Below are 14125 nucleotides of genomic sequence, written 5' to 3'. Positions count from 1 at the left end.
GAAAACCAGTAATGTTAGTATAAATCTGTACTGCAATAGGAGTGAATAGTTTCATAAACTTGGCTTTATTTGTCTTACTTTATTTATAGGTCAGTTGCTTTAAAACATTTTAATGTTGGCATAGTATTTAAAAAAATATATTTTAATGGAAGTTGATGTAAAAAGATTTTATTCCAATTTTATTCAATTTTAGAGCATTTCTATTGGTCCACTCTTCAAGAACATTTGACTTAATGGTTTTAAATGAAAGATAATTGTGTCAGTAGAGTTATAGTGTTTTTGCAGGACAGGAACAATGCATGGTCACGTGTGAGCAATGCTCAATTACCATATTGCTTTATTGGCACTGAGATAAAAATAGTTGCTAATATTCTAGGATAAAGTCCATGCACTTACACGTGCCTCCTTTTCTGCACATCTGCAATAAAGATATGATTTCTTCCTTAATGTCCTGTTAGAGTTACTGTTAGTGCTTATTTTACTGTAGATTGAATTAGTTTTTCATTGTTGAACTGGAATTGTTCATTGTTCTGGAACTAGACAATCCTTGGAGTATATGCTATAAAAATAAAATCATCCACTAGGATTTTATGCCAGTTCCCAAGTTGCAAAGATCCCCTATCGTTCATATTAATTTCAAAACTGTTTCACATTTAAGAACAGTACACTCACCATCAAAAACTTTGTAGATAACACCCACAAGGAATCAACCAACGTTCCAGACTGTGATGGAGTGACTCAGAATGACAGTTGGTCATCTTGGGTGATGAGTCCCACTTTATATTAGTGAAGACAACTAACAAATCCATGTGCAAAGGACAACTTACTCTTGTCACACATTGGTTGCAATTTTTATTAACTTCGGTCTACCCAATTTACACGGCCAATCACCCACTCATTAAGACTCCCCCTATCACTAGTGATGCCCCAACACCAGGAGGGTGAAGAGTAGCACATGCCTCCTCCGATACATGTGAACTCAGCAATCGCCTCTTTTCGAACATTGCCGAGTGCTTGGAGGAAAGCGCAGCGACTCGGTTCTGATACATCAGCTCACAGACGCCTCGTTCTGTGTGACATCATCCTTTTGGAGTGATGTGGGGAGAGCACGCCATCTATCCACCCAGAGAGAGCAGAGAGATGGCAAGCTACATGAACAGGATTCGAACTAGACATCCCTTGATCCCCCGGTCTATAAGCACTTTGAGATCCAAAATATTACATAAATTCCATCCTACAACCAGTGACCCTAACTCTTCAGAATGCCCAATCCAGTGCGCTATTCCAACAGGACAATGCTCATCCTTATACCGCTGTTGTATCAAGAGCTTACCTTGAAGATAGACACAAATTACCATGTATAAAAAAACAATTATAAGCTATGGGTCAATAAACATTGATTCTCTGGAATATTGATACTCTGTCTAGTTTCTATGACAACACTCACATCACAGTTAGAGTTGATTCATTCAACCTTTCCTATCTTACGTTTGTTCCACCAACAAAAATATATGTCTTTACCATCTTTGCATCCGTTAATAGTTAAGTTACAGTTACTGGATTTTCTGGTATGTTCGCTTCTTAAGAATCCTTGTGACAGTCTACAGTTGGATAGGCAGTATCAGATATTCAGTTGGTTTATGATCCCGGATCAGAAACATTAGACTCAAGGCATTTTGAATTACAGCAGAATTTTTCATACCAGTTCTTGTAGAAAACTTGAACAGAATGGTTCCATTTTCTACTGTTCTTTCATAACAATGTCGAAACTCTCCCCTGTGTTGTTAAATTTGAGGGTGAGGCCAGACTTGCACACTGATTTGGTTTAATAGACTCTCCTTCTTTCTTCAGACCAAACATGTCTCAGACTGCCTTCATTGAGTTTACAGCACAGTCTACAGGATGTGCAGTTTATCCAGAGGATGCAATATTTTAACAATAAAAGTGCCATGCAAGTATTTTATTCAGGGTCTGTACGTTCGTGAAAAACCTGGAAAAGTCATGGAATTTAAAATAGCAATTTTTAGGTCTGAATAAAAATAAAAATACCCGGAAAGTTTTGGAAAAGTCATGGAAATTAGGTCTACAAAACTTTGTGTTTCAGTTTATCAATGAAGATAATTCAGCAATTTATCTTTACACAATGGAGCTCTCAGGATCTGACACACCTTTTATTATTAAAGAATTTTAATTGTAGCTTTAGGTGATTGTTGGTTTTATTGTCCATGTCTGCACTGATGTTTTAAAAATCAAAAGGTCATGAAAAAAAACATGGAAATGTATTGGTTAAAACGTGTATGAACCCAGTTTATTACCAAACAATTTACTTTTCCATCAAATTATAGTACTTAAACTTAGATCTGTGTGCTCTGTTTGCTACTGAGATGAACTAAGGCTACTTCTATGAACTGATGCTGCAACTGTGATAGTTAAAAGAAGCTAAAATAATGTTTTAAACAATATTTGGACTTGGCCCAGAGCAGATAATACATTTGGTTGTTTAGTTGAAACCGACAATTACTACCGACAAATACTACAGAATACTGCCGAAATATTTTGCAGGAGGTCTGTTCCAACCAGGCTGTCAATCACTGAATTCCTAAGCATAACTGTGCTTTATAATGATATACCAGAATAAATTAGATTTTGGTGGAAAATAAGAAATGTGGCAATAATAGCACAGGAACAAACTGTTAGACACTAGAGAAAAATGAGATGGAAATGCAGAAAAGTTTGTCCATGCTTATATACAGTCACTGATTCACACCTGGCCTAATATGTGATTGACATTTAATATAATGCAAACTTCATCATATCACAGGAAATAAGCCAAAACAGAACAATAGTTGCGCATCATTTATGTCGAATTATAGCTTTTGTCATAGTAATAGTAAAATAATAGTAAAAGGAAATTGCAATATTAGAAAGAAGATACAGAACAATCACACATCAAACTGCGCGAGTGTGCATTATTGCACTTCTTGCAATTTACGAGTAATCAGCTGCAGGCTGATGGTTACAAGACGTTTATAGTCATCTAGAGTCAAACATTCACTAGTGTCAGGTGAAACCTGCTTCTTCCTTTCTAGAAGTAAAGTGAGCTATATCTGACTTCCTTCTGGACTAGCTAGCTTGCAAAAAAACAGCCCATTTTAGTGCAGCCTCTGAACAAGCTCCTCCCACTTTTAAGATACTGTTGGAAGTTTTTTTTTTGTCTTACCAATTAGTTTTAAGCTAATGGTTAAAGGAAAAATCATAAAAAGCATCTTTCAAAAAACTTTTTCTGTTTCAAAGTTTGTTTTTTGTCCTGCCCACCAGCAGAAATCGAGTTTCTGATTGGTTCTACTGATACGTTTTACTCTCTGTTGCCCCGCTCCTGGATTGTTCAGTAGAAACTGAAATAACCTGTTTTTCTGGCTTCACAACTGAGTAATAGTTTAACTTGCAAGCATAATAAACATATTCTAACACTCAGCAGGTCCTGCCAACTGTCAAATTTGACACCAGTTCCTCTGGTTTCTTCTTCCTCCAGTTCAGTCTTTTTCAATCCTGGAACTGAAGGCTTACTGTCCTGTACTTCTCACTGTTTTTACATCTAATTCTGCTTATCAGCTCGTTAAATGCTCATTATTGCATCAAAGTGGGTGTGTTAAAGATGGAAAAGCACTAAAAGGTGCAGGGTGTTCAGTTTATGATCCCACCTTTCCCAAGTATCTCCTGTGTAAGTATCTGTATAACTATCTTGTTATAGTGTTCCTTTGTCTTTATGTGCTTTGCTTTATGCATCTCCATGACTCGGTGTTCCTTTATTCCTTTATTGCTCTTTGTTCCTTTTAATACAGTAAAAACGTTAAACTTGCACCTACATTACATCTACTCAGAGTATCTTTGTGTAACTTTGCCATATAACAAATAGCAGGAGTTCTGTAGTTATATCCTCATTAACAGTTTAATGAGGAGCTAAGTACACAAAACACCTATAAAGACCATAATCTTCCTACAACACTCAGTATTTATTGTATCAGCTCTACTGAGCATATAGGAGCACTTTGTAGTTCTATATTTGCATAATCCTTCAGTTACTACATAGTCCTTCAGTTACTCTGCATCATTTATTATAATTATTTCACCCAGTTCCACAGAAAGAGCAGCTATTGTTTGGGTGCTACTGTACTGGCATGGTGGTGGTCAGAGAGTTACTCTGCATTTACACTGCTTCGTCGCATCAGCCCCCTCCAATGGAAAATGCTTTTTTACAATCTATTATTATTTCCTATAATAATATATTATATTTAATATAAATATGTATTTATATATATATATATATAACATGTTTGATTAAGCTTCATTACATTGTCTACTGAGCAGCATATAGGCTAACAAAAGCTAACTTTTCCAATTAAATTATATATTAATAATTTAAAAACCCACCAGAGACCCCAACAATCTTGGTAATCTTTCTCCACGCTGTATTATGCTGATCAGAGTCCCTGTAACTCAGCAGGGATTTAAGATAAAGGAAGAAGCCTGAAACTCCATGATTCCATGATTCTCTGGAACGCGTGAAAGCAAAACTAAAATGTTTTCGTACACTGCACTGAGGGCGCGTATCAGGCAAACACCTGCTCTCTGATTGCATAGACGCATTGCGTTGGACGGATTCATTTGCATAAAGTTCACCTCGGCTCAAATTTTCATCGCATCGGACCCCTGATGCACCGCGCGACTGCTACTGACAGAGCCAATGCTTCCCATTGGAAATAAATGGGATGCGTCGCTGTGCGTTGTCGCGACGAAGCAGTGTAATCAGTGGAAGCAGTGGATCAGACACAGCAGTGCTGCTTGAGTTTTTAAACACTGTGTGCATTTATTGTCCACTCTACCTAGCTGCTGCACTTTGAAGATCCAGAGTTAGAGACAGAAGCTCTGAATCTGTTGCTTAAGTTTCTCATTATTTATCATCCTCTAGTCCCACATCAGTTGGTGCTGGTTATTTCTGGTTGGTGGACTGTTCTCAGTCCAGCAGTGACACTGAGATGTTTAAAAACTCCAGCAGCACTGCTGGGTCTGATCTACTCATGCCAGTGTCACTGCAGTGCTGAGAATGACCCACCACCAAATGATGATACTTGCTCTCTCAGTGGTGATGCTGTGGGGTCCTGATGCTTTCAAAAACACAGGGGAAGGAGAATACATTACAAATAGATTAAACATAGTGAACATGCTCAGACATTATGGGGACAATGCAATAAAAGTAATAACAATACACCAGTGGCAAGTTGGTACGTTTTATTGTAAGTATATGCCCAACATGTGGCAGAACAAATAACAAGTTAATGCAGTTCCCTTCCAGCACTGCTGTGAGTTGAAATTTAAATTGCAAAACAGGAACTGAAGACCAAGGCCCAATAAACAAAGAGAACTTTCTTTATTTTCTACCCTTTTTAAGGCTTTCACCAAAGGGCAATTTATGCATGGCTGTTTGTCACAGTATTGCACACAGTAAAGTGAATATATGTAAATGAATTGTCTTTCGGAATAAAACATAATCAGCAGCCGACTTTGGCAGCAAAAGCCCTGTATAACTCCTTTAAGCTCTTCAGCTAATTATTGTTAGCCGTGCAGCTTAAGTTTCTTAAGCACCTCCATCAGTGAGAACAGAAAGTGCTTTTTTTGTGTTGTTTTCAGGAAACTCCCACTCAATACTTCTATAATTTCCCTTCTCGACTGAAGCCTTTTGGACTACTAAACAACTTCACAACGCAAACCCATTCTCCTCATTCTGTTTTGGGATAACATGAGCAATTTATTTACACCCCACAGCGTCTGCACACCTCCACCATCTAATGCTATGAAAGAGCTTATCTTCAGTCTCTGTTCTACATAAATCAACAGATGCTGCTTTTCATAGAACACGAAGGTCATGGTGATGATAAACAGACTGGAGACAAAAATGGCTCTGAACTGCCGTTGAGTGTTTATCAGACATTATATTGCTGCTGACAGAGTCTTCAACAGTAGAACTGAGTGTCACCTTCATGCTTCAGAGATATCTTACCTTCAGAGAAAAAGACGGATGGAACAGATGGATATTTAAGAAATATCCATATATATCATTTCATGATTTGTTCGTTAATTATGTGGTGGACTCTAGTATGAATGAATGACCTGTTAGCCATTGTTTGTGAAAAAGTGTTCCGGTGCTTCTGTTTCAGGCTGTTTTAGTTTGATGGAAGAGTGGGCGGGGAAGAACGATGAGATTTTGACTCTTACTTATGAATATTCATAACATGCAACCATCTCACCTCTGATTGGCTAACTGCAGTGGGCAGTTGCATACCAAGGTGCTAATTTACAAGTTGACGACAACTTGCATGTCCTGATTGACTTGTTTTTTGTAAGAGGGGCACTTAACTGGGCACTTTATACTGTCTTTTTACATGTATGAGAACTCTATTCCTTACTGTGGCTGATTCTATTCTCTACTGGAAAGGCCATCCTTTAGAACATTGTCTATTAGGTGTAGCATAGAAGACACTTCATAATGGGACTCTTTTCTGCTGGAAGGTCATAAGGGCACCCATTGAGGACACAATATCAATATTTATTGATCTATAAATATTCATAATTTATTGCAAGAAGTGGCACCCTAGGGGCCCTTTGTCATTTTTTTCCACAAGAAGTGCATCCAGTGGGGCACTTTGTCTCATTTTTGCCATGGCGTCACCAAGGGTTTTAGAGACCATGCCCATTTGGAACCCAACCAGCCTACAGTATGTTCCACACATGTGAGCCCCTTATGTGTATGTTTGCTGAGAAGATACAAAATGGTCCTTAATGTCCTTAATGAATATGTTTAAAAAGTTTCTTAAAATGTACTTTCTCTGCTCAGACGTGTATTTTGTACTGAATTCACTTTTTAATGGACTGTTTAAAACACACAGTATGAACAGACAAGCAACTCTGGCCCAAATAACTTCCACATTTAATGCAGGAAACCCACAGCCCAGCATTGTTTAGCCTCCATGGTACATGGAAAGATCAAGGGGCATGATACTTCGTTCCTGTCGCATGGCATTTGATATGTCAGAGTTATGTGTTATGTGCAAATGATCAACTGTGATACATATATTCTCATCAGGCACCTTATTAATAAGGGTACACTTTTGCTCTCAAAACAGCCTTACTTATTCATAGCTGAAATTCCACTAGATGTTGAGAATATTCCTGAGATTCTGGTCCATGTTGACATGACTGCATCATGGAATTCCTGCACATTTTTTTACAGGTACACCTTCATTGTTCTACCACATGCTAAAGCTTCTCTATTGGATACTGGAAAGGACACTGAAGAACACTAGACTCTGGACTTGCCATGTTCATGAAACCAGTTGTGATATGGTGGAACCTTACGCTGGACGTAGCCATTAGAAGATGGGTAAATTGTGATGATAAAGGGATGCACTCAATATGGTCAGCAACAATATTTGAACAAACTATGGCCTTCAAGTGATGACTAATTGGATATAACAGGCCAAAGTGTGCCAAGAAAACATTCCCCTGATCGTTAGACCCCTTTTACCAACCTGAACTGTCCACACAAGGCATGTTGGGTCCATTGATTAATGTTGGGTCAATGGATTAATCATTGTGCCTCAGCAAAAAATAAAAAAAATGTCAGACCTGTGCAGATTTGGTGAGATTTCTGCTCACTGCAGCCTCAGCTTTCTGTTCTTGGCTGACAGAAGTGGAATCTGATGTAGTCTTTTGCAGTTGTAGGCTGGATATTTCTGGTTGGTTACCACAATAAAAGCCTTTTTTCAAGGTTAGGAAATATTTTGAACGATTTAAGCAGGACTGGTATGTTTATTTACTTCAAAGGAAGACATTTCAGCTATTAATGGAAAATAATATGGTTTAGTGTTTAGTGGCTCTTTAAAATTAAGAAATTGAGCTTTGACATCAGTGACTTCACAACCTTTACACTGTAGTGCATGATCTGCACTGTAGTGCAAATAATAATATTAATTTTACTCTAGAATATTGTTTGCATGCTTAACTGAAGTAAAGCCTAAGCTGTCCACCCTGTCGTGGACATCAAGATATTTAAAATAATAAAAATAAAATGTATCTTTGAAACAGAATGGAAAAAGTCGGAAACTATAGATCAACCATGTTTACATAAAATAGCTTTTTTGCTGAATTTGTCCATCCTGTGAAACAGAGCAACAGTCTAAAATTATATTACTAAATATTGCTTAGTGGCTCTAAAAAGTGGAGAGTGAGTGTAGTAACGAAGATGTGAGTATAATATTCTGACTAGACTGAGTATAATAGACATTTAATGTTTTAATTTTAACTGGCTTATGTTTGCTACAGTTCTATAATTTAGAACTGAATCAGCGTCACATTAGAAATTTATTAGTGAAAAGAGATGAATTATTGAGCTACTAAATAGTTATTAAACAAATAGTTAATAAACAAATGTTGTTGAATATGTGTGTGAAGTGTGTATTGCTAAATCTTGAGGACTGACTTGGTTGTAGAGATATTTGTCCTCTATTTAGTCTCATCAGTGTCCTCTGACTGACCATGTGAGCTTTCATGTGTGAGATCATGCATGACTCTCAGAGTATCGGCGAGGCATACTTCACATTCTTGTAAAATTAGACTCTGGGGGCAGTGGGGGGTAACCTGAAACTGAGTGGTCTGTCATTAGACTAAAAGACTGGATTATATTGGATTAACCGATTATGACCTGCTTGGCCCACTTAGTTGCGTATTTACAGTCAGTGTGTTTACATACTGAACTGGCTGATTCAGTTTTAATGGAGGAGTGGAGCGACTGAGGCTGTGTTTTATGGCTGTTGATCAGAGGTTGAGGGGGAGAGGTGTGGTGTGCTAGTCTTTGTAGTCTGGCTTATCACTGGTCTCTCTCTCTCTCTCTCTCTGTCTCTCTCTCTCTCTCTCTGTTTTGCACGTGCAGTGTCTAGCTTCCTCATTTGACTAACTGACAGTGCTGGCAGTTTACCATCCTCCCTATTCCTCATCGCTGTGTAATCACTCAATCACAGACTTTATTCTGTGAGTAAAGCGGCCTAGTAATATTCAATATGACATGTCTTTTGTGTCTGCAGTATAGTTGATTAAATTTCATACAAACACTGCATAATAATAAATTTTTCACGATTTGGAGGAATAAAGAGTTAACCTTCACTGTAAAGTACTTTTTATACATTTCATACATCAGAGTTTTCATTGCTCTGTGTGGTGTTTTTTTATGTCTGCAGTTTTTTTTATGAATGTATGCACTTGAAGTATTCATCAAACTACTTTTTAAAGTAAAAATATTAAGCTATTTAAACGTGTCAGGGAATTTGCTGTCCATCCCATCATGTTTGGATAACCACCCATTTGAAGGGACACTAAAGCCCCTGATTTTTCTTGACTGCACCCTCAGCTTAAATTTGAAAAGCTAGGGGGTAGTTTGAGAGGGGCTAGGCACTGGGTGATGTATAGGTTTAGAGGCGGGGCAGTAGGGAGAGAGCTGATTGGCTGAGCTGCAGCAGCAGCAGTGTGCCTCTGATAGAGGTGAGACCGAAATGGTTGGACGTCAGCTTTGGGGGCGGTATTATTGATTGACTCGTTTGCATATTGTGACGTGTCTGCGTACCAAAGTACACGGAAACACCATCCACGCCTATAGCACAATTGAACATGTAAGGACACTGCAGAGGCAGAAATAAATAAATAAAAAAAACGTTTTTTAAAGCTTAGGAAATTTGCTGGACTGGTATTTATTATTATTTCAGCTATTAATGGAAAATAATATGGTTTAGGTTTTAGTGGCTCCTTAAGATTAGGAAAGTAAGCTTTGGCATCAGTGACTTCACAATCTTTACACTATAGTGCACGATCAGCAAATAAAAATATTCATTTCACTTAATATTTCTCTAGAATATTGTTTTTATACTTAACTTAAGGTAAAGCCTAAGCTATCCACCCTATCATAGTAAATTATTAAGGTATTTAAAATAATAAAAAAATAAAAATGTATCTTTGAAACAGAACAGGGTCACCATGAACCATCTTCAAAATGTCTGCAACTCTATATCAACTACAGTATGTTTTCGGAAAATAGCACTTTTTGCTGAATTTGTCCATCCTGTGTTTAATTCCCTGTATTACTGTTCACTGTGTCATTTTGGATTAACTACCCTTTTAAAAAAGTTACTGTTCACAATAGTGACATCACAACCTTCACAATGTTTTATTTTTCAATGGATTAAAGTTTTTTCATGCTTGTTCAGCATATTCAGTTTATTTAACTTTCAAAATGTTTTCTATTATGGTCTCCATATTTAGCTAAAGTTAAGCTTAAGCTGTTCACCCTCTCGTGGTAAAATATCAAGGCAAATAAAATAAATATCTTTAAAGCATCTAAAATAAATAACATTTTTATTAAATTGCAATTTTAGTAAAATTGTCCACCCTGTCATGTAGGTCACTGCTGAAATAATGCCAACTCTGTCATCCACCTCCATCGTGGCTCCTCACATCCCTTCATCGCTCAGTAAATGTCATGGCTAATATGATACTGCAGTATTTGTGCTGGAGTTACTCAGTAACCGGTGCTGAGCAGCGGTTGATATCAGCACTCACTGGCATTCTTAATGCTTCCAGCTCAGTCTGCCTTATTCCCTGCCTGGAATAAGGGAGTTCCAGCCTGTGATGACGGACTTCAAGGACGAGGACATTTATTTCTGGTTTACAGAACGTCTTAGAAGTGATCCGCTCATGGAATATTGTGGAGGGATTGTGAAATAATAAGATATTTTGTGCCACATACGATTGTAAAGAGTGTTCTAGAACAAGCGAACAAAGAAAGTAAATATAGATTACACAAAACAGACACAGTGCTGATTTAAACATGATGTTTATTGGTGTGTTATGGCATGTTAGGGTGTTTTTATTCATTAGATCTTGCCGCTGATTGGACTGGCTTTATATAGACTTTATATAGTGGACAATTACGTTCATAGCCACACAATTTAAAGGTTTTAGGACAAAGACTTAAGTAACTGGAAGTGGAAATGTAATGTTCTCTAGCTCTATGTTTCTCAAGAAACCCTATTAGCCCTGTTTAACCAACATAGAACAGGTCTCTTTCCAGTTCGTTGAAAAAAACTTGGTGGCCAAAAATAGCTTTTTTCACCCAAAATTAGCTGTTTCAGAACCCAAAAACTTTGTTCCCTAGATTTTTTTTCACCCAAAAGTAGTTGTTCCAGAACCCAAAAATTTTGTTCCCAAAAATATATTTTTTCACCCAAAAATAGCTGTTCCAGAACCCAAAAACTTTGTTCCCAAAAATATATTTTTTTCACCCAAAATAGCTGTTCCAGAACCCAAAAACATTGTTCCTAAAAATATATTTTTTCACCCAAAAATAGTTGTTCCAGAACCCAAAAACATTGTTTCCAAAAAATAGATTTTTTTTCACCCAAAAATAGCTGTTCCAGAAGCCCAAAAACTTTGTTTTCTAGAATTTTTTTCACCCAAAAGTAACTGTTCCAGAACCCAAAAACATTGTTCCCAAAATATATTTTTTCACCCAAAAATAGCTGTTCCAGAAGCCTAAAAACTTTGTTCCCGAAAATATATTTTTTTCACCCAAAATAGCTGTTCCAGAACCCAAAAACATTGTTCCTAAAAATATATTTTTTCACCCAAAAATAGTTGTTCCAGAACCCAAAAACATTGTTTCCAAAAAATAGATTTTTTTTCACCCAAAAATAGCTGTTCCAGAAGCCCAAAAACTTTGTTTTCTAGAATTTTTTTCACCCAAAAGTAACTGTTCCAGAACCCAAAAACATTGTTCCCAAAATATATTTTTTCACCCAAAAATAGCTGTTCCAGAAGCCTAAAAACTTTGTTCCCGAAAATATATTTTTTTCACCCAAAATAGCTGTTCCAGAACCCAAAAACATTGTTCCCAAAAATATATTTTTTCACCCACAAATAGCTGTTCCAGAACCCAAAAACATTGTTCCCAAAAATATATTTTTTCACCCAAAAATAGCTGTTCGAGAAACCCAAAAACTTTGTTTTCTAGAAATTTTTCACCCAAAAATAGCTGTTCCAGAACCCAAACACTTTGTTCCCAAAAATAGTTTTTTTTCGCTCAAAAATATCTGTTCCAGACCCCAAAACTTTGTTCCCAAGACATTTTTTCACCCAAAAGTAGCTATTCCAGAAACAAAAAACGTTGTTCCCAATAACGTTTTACCCATAAATAGATTTATGTTAACCCAAAAACTTCTGTTCCAGAAACAAAAAACGTTGTTTCCAATACATTTTTACCCAAAAATTGATTTTTTTCACTAAAAAATAGCTGTTCCAGAACGCAAAACTTTGTTCCCAAGACATTTTTTCACCCAAAAGTAGCTGTTCCAGAACCCAAAAACATAGTTCCCAAAAATAGCTTTTTCACCCAAAAATGTTTTCCACCCAAAAATATCTGTTCCAGAACTCAAAAACTTTGTTCCCTAGAAAATGTTTGAGGAAATATAAAACAACAATATGCATCCTCAAAGTGTGTTAAGTGTACAGAAACATCTGGAAAGAACCCTTTGTTTGGAGCCCTTTCTACAGGAACCTTTTCAATAGATTGCTCTCTGGTAAAACTTCAAAACAATGTAAAGACTCTAATTCGACACTGACACTGAACTTGAAGGCACTTTAAACACAGACTTGCAAAGGAACTAGAAACTAGTTAAGACAGATGCAGCTGGTTACAATCATTTCCACCCACTGCACTGTCCACTGTGGGTGGTAATGGTAATGGTATTTTTTTAGCTCTTCACAGAAATGACTGTGTAAAAAAGTTTTTTAAGGATCTTAAAGAGCTTCTTTTGTATTTTTGCTCCAAAGAATCATTTTGTGGAACCCTTATTTAAAAGTATGAAGTATTAATGTCTTCCCTAACATTACCCCATTAACTTTCATACTTTTGCATGTGGCTAAGCCTGCTGTAGGGTGGAATAATTTACACTCATAAAGAATAATGAATAAACTTTCTAAATAGTTCCAGGCTTGAGTATATGGACACAAATGTAAATCTTCTAAGATATCTTTCCAAAGAATCCTCCTGGTTTATTTAAAAAAAATGTAGATAAACATGTTCTGTCAGGTTAAATGCAAAAACATATGCTAGCCTGTTGGATGTTGCATGTTGGTATGCACCAACCGTTCATGTGGCTTTTACTTTGGATAGGCAAACTTCCTTTGTCTCCTTGGTGTTTGCTCAGGCAACGCTCTCAGCTCTTGTCTTGTCAGTTCACGTTTGCATACTGAGCTGACGGCAGCATTTATGCAGTCAAAGAGAAAGGGAACGACATTTAGAGATTCAATTTAGACGCTTCAATTTGTCTGGTTATGAATTAGAAAAGACACATTTTCTCTAATTAAAAAAAGAAACTAATTAAAAAACATATTACCTGATATTACAAACTGACCAAGAAAAAGAAAGAGGAAAGGAAAGAATACTATATCATACTACACAATACTGTTCTACTTCTAAATTGCCATAGAACTTTCATATTAGTGAAGGTTCTTCAAACAAGACACATTCACTCACATCAAGCACGTTCAGAAACTTTTTTGGTTTATAAAAAAATGGTTAATAATAGTTCTACTTCTATATTGCTTTAGATTTATATTTCATAAAGGTTCTATAAATGTTAAATATTATTATGGTCCTTCACATTGATTCACATCAAACACACAACTGGTTTGTCATGTCCTACTATACCCTCACATCAAAAAAAAAAAGAAAAAAAAAAGCATTTTGTAGCACATTTCCTTAAAAGTGTATGTGGAGGTTTTAGAAAGAAACCCTCAATTTGCTGTAGAAACTTTACACTTTTGATGATTCAAGAACCATCACAAAATGATCCACCACAACGAAATAGAACGTTTGGTTTACTGAAGTGTGTAGACTCCTTATACATACCTAACTTTTCTTTGCATTGTGTAAAGGTTCTTAGAAGAACCCATAACTTCCTAGAAAACCTTATGATTAATGGTTCTTTGGTAATTGAGTTTTTGGTAAATTGAGATTTTGGTT

This window comes from Astyanax mexicanus, chromosome 13, assembly GCF_023375975.1.
Source record: "Astyanax mexicanus isolate ESR-SI-001 chromosome 13, AstMex3_surface, whole genome shotgun sequence".
Taxonomy (NCBI): Eukaryota; Metazoa; Chordata; class Actinopteri; order Characiformes; family Acestrorhamphidae; genus Astyanax; species Astyanax mexicanus.
Note: the sequence above shows the minus strand (reverse complement) of the source record.